General features: G+C 42.3%; 1 long non-coding RNA gene across 4 annotated transcripts in view; it reads right to left on the reverse strand.

The window, feature by feature from the left end:
* Positions 1-1593, reverse strand: part of LOC135014834 (uncharacterized) — a 28875-nt gene extending 27282 nt beyond the window's left edge. For all 4 annotated transcript variants that reach the window (XR_010213284.1, XR_010213240.1, XR_010213335.1 and 1 more), the window contains exon 1: positions 1509-1593. This is a non-coding gene — a long non-coding RNA (uncharacterized LOC135014834). The remainder of the gene's footprint in view (positions 1-1508) is intronic.
* Between the last annotated feature and the right edge of the window lie 8459 nt (positions 1594-10052).

Here is a 10052-nt window from a genome sequence, read left to right on the forward strand (position 1 = left end):
CACCTCCTTATCAGCACCCAGACACATAGGAACCAGAGAGGAGGATATGGGTAGAGATGAGGGTAAGCCTCCCTACCCCTACTCCACCTACTCCACCTAGGCCATGTCCTCCTCATCATGGCCCATAGAGCAGTGGTGTGGCATCATATTAGTGGTGAGTCAGTTTGACTCATTACCTAGCTGCTGGCTGTGGGATCCTTAATATTAGCAAGCACGTGTGCAATGCACTGGCTGCACAGGAACCAGTTACTCCCCTAATTTATCCTGTTAGCAAACATGTTGCTTAAATAAAATAAAAATAAAAATACTCATGCTCCTGAATCTGCATATGACTGTGCATGTCCAGATCGGTACTATACTTATTATTGTTACCTCTTTACAGGACACACTTCTATGAATAAACACAAATAAACTGGTTTCAATTCTTTCTATGGTTCTTATTCATTTCTTTATAAAGTTCTTTATTATCTACTAGAAGCACTCTTTCCACAGACGTGGGAGGCTGTTTTGGATGCCATTATCAATGATGAGTGGGTAAACATTTTTTTTTGCGGGGTGTAATAGCCTGTGAGACGCAGGAAGTGCCCCACTTACAGCAAGTTATCCTGGTTCTCCCTGTAAAAAAGTGGGAGAACTCACATAGTGTTGCACTTCCTGTCTCACAGGCTGTTACATAACCCCCTTTAAGTTCTGCTATGAATACCATTACTAATGTGAGATTTCAACAGGTTCACAATTATGTGCTGCATAAGGTATATACTGTAGCACCTATCTCTGTCTGGATAGGATGGTAGTCCAGGCAGATGCCTACTGTTCCTCACAGTGTCTTCTGGCACCTCTTGTGGGATTGTCCTGGTGTATAAGACTTCTAAACTCAGGATGGGCAGACATTAGGGTGACCAATCCTATGCTTCTTTGTTGACCCAGGATGTAAGTGGCCAAAACCATTGGTACTAGGTTAAGTAAAGAAGCATAACGTTTCTTTATTCAGTTATTAACTTAGTTTAATTCCCCTTTAAACCCGTAATGATCATATCTGATTATACTGCACTATGAAAAACCATAAACCAGCTTCTATGTATAGTGACCCCTGGTGTTGCAACTGTTTTATTTTTACTAATAAAGTTTGCTATTATTTTAAATGCAGCATTTTTCTATTTAAACTGATGCATTTTTTTTAGTCTATAACAGAAGAGTAATCTGCAATGTATATAAGGCTCCCAATATCCCCACTTCTCCCTGTGCCCTGCATATTTCACACTATGCCTGTGCAGCTGTCAGTTCTGGGACTGAGGAGAGAGGAGAAACCATCTAAAACGCACCTGATTTTCTGTAACAATGGGTTTAAATATTTTATTTGTTTTGTTTTTGTTGCTGGTCCTGTTTGTGACATTCTGCAGATCTGAGGCACATAACTCTACACCTGGATGTCACCTTGTAGTGAACTATTATACAGGTAAATCTAATTATTGTCAGGAAGAAGATAACATTATTGAAGGAATATTCACCCGATGTACAAAGTTATTTTCTCAGAGGAATGGATGGGATATTTTCTCCAGTGTCATCTGCATGATGTAAGTACAATAGATGCTGCAATTAAAATTACAGGGACATTTAAAAACAATGTTTTCTGTGCATTGCTCAATAAAATAACTGCTCACATCTCTCTGTATTCTTGACTCAAGCAGAATATCTTTGTAACTGGCCCCTTTTAGTTAAGATTTTACTAAATATCTGCAGAATATTGTTATACAGCAGAAGGCAGAAACATTTCTACAGTAAATTACATTATATCTAAGAATTATAAGAAACAAGCTGGTTTAATCCCAATATAACGTTATTGTGGTCAATTCATTTCTAATTATCTGCTGTTAAATGGCCTCTGTTTTACTGCTTTATTTTTACAAATAACAACAAATATTTTTTTCTAAGAAAGCCAACATTAGACTTATAATATGTAACATAAAATATGACTTAATTCGTAATCCCAAATGCAAGCTACCATATTATGCTGATATTTATTGGTTATCAGTAATCTGATATTCCGTTGTTTTTTCAGTCTCCATAACAATTAACAGCATAATTAGTAGTATGGTGATAAGTGTTACCAGCTGTTAGTGCTGGGTCGCTGGGCTGAAATCTGATCAGTGCAGTAATCAAACTTTATATGTGTTTTTTAAAGATGATCGGTGTTCGGTTACCTATACTCTGAAAAATTGCATCTTATGATTATGTACATTTAGATTGTAAGCTTCATTGGTTCAGGACCTGTTATGAATAGAGCTTACGTCTTATATTACAGTGTAGGGTATTTTAGTGCTATATGAATAAACTTATTGTAGACGTCTATGCAGCACATGCCAAACTACAGTAATACAAGCTAATTTCTGATTAGCTACTTTGGTTATAGTTTCTTTGTGGAAGTTCCTAGAAATGTATTTAATGTTTTTTTTTTCTTTGATAACATAAGTAATATTACTTTCAGTTATATGGCAAATTTAATTAAATAATACAGGATATTGGTAGGCTCTAATATTTACTTAACGTATATTCACAAAATTATCAGTATAAAGCATACTTGCCTACCTGACCCTCTCCATGAGGGAGAAAATGCTCTGTTCCTGGACTCACCTGTGGTGAAACACCTTTCTTATCAATTAACTAGCTCACCACAGGTGATAGCAATCATACATTACCAGGAAAGTCCAGGAACAGAGCATTTTCTCCCTCATGGAGAGTGTTAGCTAGGCAAGTATGGTATAAAGCAGTGTTCCCCAAATGCCTGCATTACAGTCCAGGTTTTCAGGATATGCATGCTTGACAGGTGACTTAATTACTATCTTAGTTAATTTGTACCATCTGCAGCACAGGTATTAACCCCTGCATCACTTAGTGAATGGAAAAAGCAGACGCTGTGTGTAGATTATACACTACAACAAGCCAGGAGGCTCACATGAGGTTCCCAATTAGGGTTACCACCTCAACCCTTTAATTCTGGACACTTATTAATTACACAGGTTCTGTGGCAGATTAATACCAGGTGAAATGGAGTCTTGAAGTCAGCCAGTCAGCCCTAAGACCTGTGTAATTAATATATGTCCAGAATTAAAGGGATGAGGTGGTAACCCTATGCCCAATATATGTGCGTGCACTTGTCGTTTTATCCTGTCTTATACTGTATATTATCCATCTCAACATCTTTTGATCTTGTATTGCTTATTCGTATTGTACTATATACGTAAGCTTATCATACTATCCCTTTATACTGGTACACACATGAATCACACAGGTCCTGTGGCTGACTAAAACCAGCTGAAATGCAGACTTGAAGACAGACAGCCACAGAACCTGTGTAATTCATGAGTGTCTGGATTAAAGGGACAGAATGATAAGATTATTTATATGTATGGTTATATGCCTTCTGCACAGTGTTTAATGGAGACAGAGCTGACCCTAACCAATTTGATGACCTAGGCAAGATTTTAGCTGGTACACCCTAGTACTGGCTCTTGTTCCACCTTTGAACCAGCAACCCTCGCACAGCACAACATCGATCACCCAGCAGCACAGATCATAGCAGCAGTCAGAAACACCCATCACCCCTCACCTACAGAACCATAACTAGACATTCTCGTGTCCTCTGCCAGTAAGACCATTGACACCTACATGTGTGAAATAGGGATAGTGCACGCCTCAAAAAACGGGAGAGGTCTTTCTGGAAAGGAGCGTGACCACACAATAGTACACCCAATTCAAATTGCGCCATACAGTAGTGCAACCATATTCACTATACTTCACATGATTGTCTCTTTTATTCATGCTACGTCACACAGTAGTGTCTGTTTTTCACATTACACCACACCGTATTGTTCCCAATACACATTACACCATACAGTAGTGCCCTTTATACATGTTACGCCACACAGTTGTAACTGTCGGCATTGTGACTGTCGCAATACTGACTACATCTCATGCAAAACATAAATGCTGGAAGATAGCACCTATCATTAACTTTCTCAATTACACATTTATACTAGATACACAAAATTTTTGCACTATTTAACACCTGCTAATAAACATTCAGGTCATTTAAAGTCCAGTGTGAAGAATGTGCATCAAACTGGCAACAATATACACATATAAAATATACTATGCATACTATATACTGCACATATAAGGTATATTTGTATTCCAGTTACTTGGTGGTAGAAATCAATGCATTTTGCACTATCAAAGAACTTTATCATCCTGGTCCCTAGAGCAAATGCAGAATTCCTAGGTGGGGACTTCCTTCCATTTGCGCACGTGTGTGCATATTCAGTACATATTCAGTACATATGCAAGTCGCTAAAAAGATAAGCATCTTCCTTTTGTAAATAAGAATGTTCCTTTTTTATATTTTGTACTAAGGCCCTCATTCCGAGTTGATCGGTCGCAAGGCGAATTTAGCAGAGTTACACACGCTAAGCCGCCGCCTACTGGAAGTGAATCTTAGCTTCTTAAAATTGCGACCGATGTATTCGCAATATTGCGATTACTAACTACTTAGCAGTTTCAGAGTAGCTCCAGACTTACTCTGCCTGTGCGATCATTTCAGTGCTTGTCGTTCCTGGTTGACGTCACAAACACACCCAGCGTTCGCCCAGGCACTCCCACCGTTTCTCCGGCCACTCCTGCGTTTTTTCCGGAAACGGTAGCGTTTTCAGCCACACGCCCCTGAAACGCAGTGTTTCCGCCCAGTAACACCCATTTCCTGTCAATCACATTACGATCGCCGGAGCGAAGAAAAAGCCGTGAGTAAAAATACTTTCTTCATAGTAAAGTTACTTGGCGCAGTCGCAGTGCGAACTTTGCGCATGCGTACTAAGCGGATTTTCACTGCGATGCGATGAAAAAGAACGAGCGAACAACTCGGAATGAGGGCCTAAGTTTTTTTCTCCTTTTTCTTTTTTGCTATTACAATTTAATTGACTTTTAATAAACTTTAAAAGTGTCACCTTGTTTGTCAAGGATTATCCATTCTTATTGCAATTAATTTATTCTGTGCAATTTTAGCAATTTTTTGTAGTATACTTTTATTTGCTATATCTGTCTAAATAAACTAATTTTAAACTTTTTATCTTTTGAGCACAGGGAACCTAAAAGAATAGTTACGGCTCTGATATGCACAAAATAGTAAATGGGGCTTCATTTACTGTTGAAGGCAAAAGTATGCTCAAATATATGTTCTGTACATTAAAAAATGTATGCACATTTTCTTTTTAAGTTTATATTTTGAATTGCATTTATGTCTACATGCACCAATAAGTAATTCTGTGTAGCACTAGTACTACTGAATTAATGCATATGGGGGGTAATTCCAAGTTGATCGCAGCAGGATTTTTTATAGCAGTTGGGCAAAACCATGTGCACTACAGGGGAGGCAGATATAACATGTGCAGAAAGAGTTAGATTTGGGTGGGTTATTTTATTTATGTGCAGGGTAAATACTAGAGATGAGCGGGTTCGGTTTCTCTGAATCCGAACCCGCACGAACTTCATGTTTTTTTTCACGGGTCCGAGTGACTCGGATCTTCCCGCCTTGCTCGGTTAACCCGAGCGCGCCCGAACGTCATCATGACGCTGTCGGATTCTCGCGAGACTCGGATTCTATATAAGGAGCCGCGCGTCGCCGCCATTTTCACACGTGCATTGAGATTGATAGGGAGAGGACGTGGCTGGCGTCCTCTCCATTTAGATTAGGAGAGAGAGAGAGAGATTGACCTGAGGCTGATACTGTAGAAGAGAGTGCAGAGTTTAGTGACTGACCACAGTGACCACCAGCAGTGCAGTTGTTTTATTTAATATATCCGTTCTCTGCCTGAAAAAAACGGTACACACAGTGACTCAGTCACATACCATATCTGTGTGCACTGCTCAGCCCAGTGTGCTGCATGCCTGCATCATCTATGTATATATTATATTTCTGACTGTGCTCAGCTCACACAGCTTATAATTGTGGGGGAGACTGGGGAGCACTGCAGTGCCAGTTATAGGTTATAGCAGGAGCCAGGAGTACAAGACAGTCACATACCATATCTGTGTGCACTGCTCAGCCCAGTGTGCTGCATCATCTATGTATATATTATATATCTGACTGTGCTCAGCTCACACAGCTTATAATTGTGGGGGAGACTGGGGAGCACTGCAGTGCCAGTTATAGGTTATAGCAGGAGCCAGGAGTACATATTATATTAAAATTAAACAGTGCACACTTTTGCTGCAGGAGTGCCACTGCCAGTGTGACTGACCAGTGACCAGACCACACTGACCACCAGTATAGTTAGTAGTATACTATATTGTGATTGCCTGAAAAAGTTAAACACTCGTCGTGTGACTTCACTTGTGTGGTGTTTTTTTTTATTCTATAAAAAACTCATTCTGCTGACAGACAGTGTCCAGCAGGTCCGTCATTATATAATATATATACCTGTCCGGCTGCAGTAGTGATATATATATATTTTTTATATCATTATTTATCATCCAGTCGCAGCAGACACAGTACGGTAGTTCACGGCTGTAGCTACCTCTGTGTCGGCACTCGGCAGTCCATCCATAATTGTATACCACCTACCCGTGGTTTTTTTTCTTTCTTCTTTATACATACATACTACTACATCTCTTTATCAACCAGTCTATATTAGCAGCAGACACAGTACAGTACGGTAGTTCACGGCTGTGGCTACCTCTGTGTCGGCACTCGGCAGTCCGTCCATAATTGTATACCACCTAACCGTGGTTTTTTTTTTCTTTCTTCTTTATACATACATACTACGACATCTCTTTATCAACCAGTCTATATTAGCAGCAGACACAGTACAGTACGGTAGTTCACGGCTGTGGCTACCTCTGTGTCGGCACTCGGCAGTCCGTCCATAATTGTATACCACCTAACCGTGGTTTTTTTTTCTTTCTTCTTCATACATACATACTACGACATCTCTTTATCAACCAGTCTATATTAGCAGCAGACACAGTACAGTACGGTAGTTCACGGCTGTGGCTACCTCTGTGTCGGCACTCGGCAGTCCGTCCATAATTGTATACCACCTACCCGTGGTTTTTTTTTCTTTCTTCTTCATACATACATACTACGACATCTCTTTATCAACCAGTCTATATTAGCAGCAGACACAGTACAGTACGGTAGTTCACGGCTGTGGCTACCTCTGTGTCGGCACTCGGCAGTCCGTCCATAATTGTATACCACCTACCCGTGGTTTTTTTTTCTTTCTTCTTCATACATACATACTACGACATCTCTTTATCAACCAGTCTATATTAGCAGCAGACACAGTACAGTACGGTAGTTCATGGCTGTGGCTACCTCTGTGTCGGCACTCGGCAGTCCGTCCATAATTGTATACCACCTACCCGTGGTTTTTTTTTCTTTCTTCTTCATACATACATACTACGACATCTCTTTATCAACCAGTCTATATTAGCAGCAGACACAGTACAGTACGGTAGTTCACGGCTGTGGCTACCTCTGTGTCGGCACTCGGCAGTCCGTCCATAATTGTATACCACCTAACCGTGGTTTTTTTTTCTTTCTTCTTCATACATACATACTACGACATCTCTTTATCAACCAGTCTATATTAGCAGCAGACACAGTACGGTAGTTCACGGCTGTAGCTACCTCTGTGTCGGCACTCGGCAGTCCATCCATAATTGTATACTAGTATCCATCCATCTCCATTGTTTACCTGAGGTGCCTTTTAGTTGTGCCTATTAAAATATGGAGAACAAAAATGTTGAGGTTCCAAAATTAGGGAAAGATCAAGATCCACTTCCACCTCGTGCTGAAGCTGCTGCCACTAGTCATGGCCGAGACGATGAAATGCCAGCAACGTCGTCTGCCAAGGCCCATGCCCAATGTCATAGTACAGAGCATGTCAAATCCAAAACACCAAATATCAGTAAAAAAAGGACTCCAAAACCTAAAATAAAATTGTCGGAGGAGAAGCGTAAACTTGCCAATATGCCATTTACCACACGGAGTGGCAAGGAACGGCTGAGGCCCTGGCCTATGTTCATGGCTAGTGGTTCAGCTTCACATGAGGATGGAGGCACTCAGCCTCTCGCTAGAAAAATGAAAAGACTCAAGCTGGCAAAAGCAGTAGCACCGCAAAGAACTGTGCGTTCTTCGAAATCCCAATTGTGTCGGTTGCGATGCCTGACCTTCCCAACACTGGACGTGAAGAGCATGCGCCTTCCACCATTTGCACGCCCCCTGCAAGTGCTGGAAGGAGCACCCGCAGTCCAGTTCCTGATAGTCAGATTGAAGATGTCAGTGTTGAAGTACACCAGGATGAGGAGGATATGGGTGTTGCTGGCGCTGGGGAGGAAATTGACCAGGAGGATTCTGATGGTGAGGTGGTTTGTTTAAGTCAGGCACCCGGGGAGACACCTGTTGTCCGTGGGAGGAATATGGCCGTTGACATGCCAGGTGAAAATACCAAAAAAATCAGCTCTTCGGTGTGGAACTATTTCAACAGAAATGCGGACAACAGGTGTCAAGCCGTGTGTTCCCTTTGTCAAGCTGTAATAAGTAGGGGTAAGGACGTTAACCACCTCGGAACATCCTCCCTTATACGTCACCTGCAGCGCATTCATAATAAGTCAGTGACAAGTTCAAAAACTTTGGGTGACAGCGGAAGCAGTCCACTGACCAGTAAATCCCTTCCTCTTGTAACCAAGCTCACGCAAACCACCCCACCAACTCCCTCAGTGTCAATTTCCTCCTTCCCCAGGAATGCCAATAGTCCTGCAGGCAATGTCACTGGCAATTCTGACGAGTCCTCTCCTGCCTGGGATTCCTCCGATGCATCCTTGCGTGTAACGCCTACTGCTGCTGGCGCTGCTGTTGTTGCTGCTGGGAGTCGATGGTCATCCCAGAGGGGAAGTCGTAAGCCCACTTGTACTACTTCCAGTAAGCAATTGACTGTTCAACAGTCCTTTGCGAGGAAGATGAAATATCACAGCAGTCATCCTGCTGCAAAGCGGATAACTGAGGCCTTGACAACTATGTTGGTGTTAGACGTGCGTCCGGTATCCGCCGTTAGTTCACAGGGAACTAGACAATTTATTGAGGCAGTGTGCCCCCGTTACCAAATACCATCTAGGTTCCACTTCTCTAGGCAGGCGATACCGAGAATGTACACGGACCTCAGAAAAAGACTCACCAGTGTCCTAAAAAATGCAGTTGTACCCAATGTCCACTTAACCACGGACATGTGGACAAGTGGAGCAGGGCAGGGTCAGGACTATATGACTGTGACAGCCCACTGGGTAGATGTATGGACTCCCGCCGCAAGAACAGCAGCGGCGGCACCAGTAGCAGCATCTCGCAAACGCCAACTCTTTCCTAGGCAGGCTACGCTTTGTATCACCGGTTTCCAGAATACGCACACAGCTGAAAACCTCTTACGGCAACTGAGGAAGATCATCGCGGAATGGCTTACCCCAATTGGACTCTCCTGTGGATTTGTGGCATCGGACAACGCCAGCAATATTGTGTGTGCATTAAATATGGGCAAATTCCAGCACGTCCCATGTTTTGCACATACCTTGAATTTGGTGGTGCAGAATTATTTAAAAAACGACAGGGGCGTGCAAGAGATGCTGTCGGTGGCCAGAAAAATTGCGGGACACTTTCGGCGTACAGGCACCACGTACAGAAGACTGGAGCACCACCAAAAACTACTGAACCTGCCCTGCCATCATCTGAAGCAAGAAGTGGTAACGAGGTGGAATTCAACCCTCTATATGCTTCAGAGGTTGGAGGAGCAGCAAAAGGCCATTCAAGCCTATACAATTGAGCACGATATAGGAGGTGGAATGCACCTGTCTCAAGCGCAGTGGAGAATGATTTCAACGTTGTGCAAGGTTCTGATGCCCTTTGAACTTGCCACACGTGAAGTCAGTTCAGACACTGCCAGCCTGAGTCAGGTCATTCCCCTCATCAGGCTTTTGCAGAAGAAGCTGGAGACATTGAAGGAGGAGCTAAC

The sequence above is a fragment of the Pseudophryne corroboree genome, chromosome 1, assembly GCF_028390025.1.
Source record: "Pseudophryne corroboree isolate aPseCor3 chromosome 1, aPseCor3.hap2, whole genome shotgun sequence".
NCBI classification, from domain to species: Eukaryota; Metazoa; Chordata; class Amphibia; order Anura; family Myobatrachidae; genus Pseudophryne; species Pseudophryne corroboree.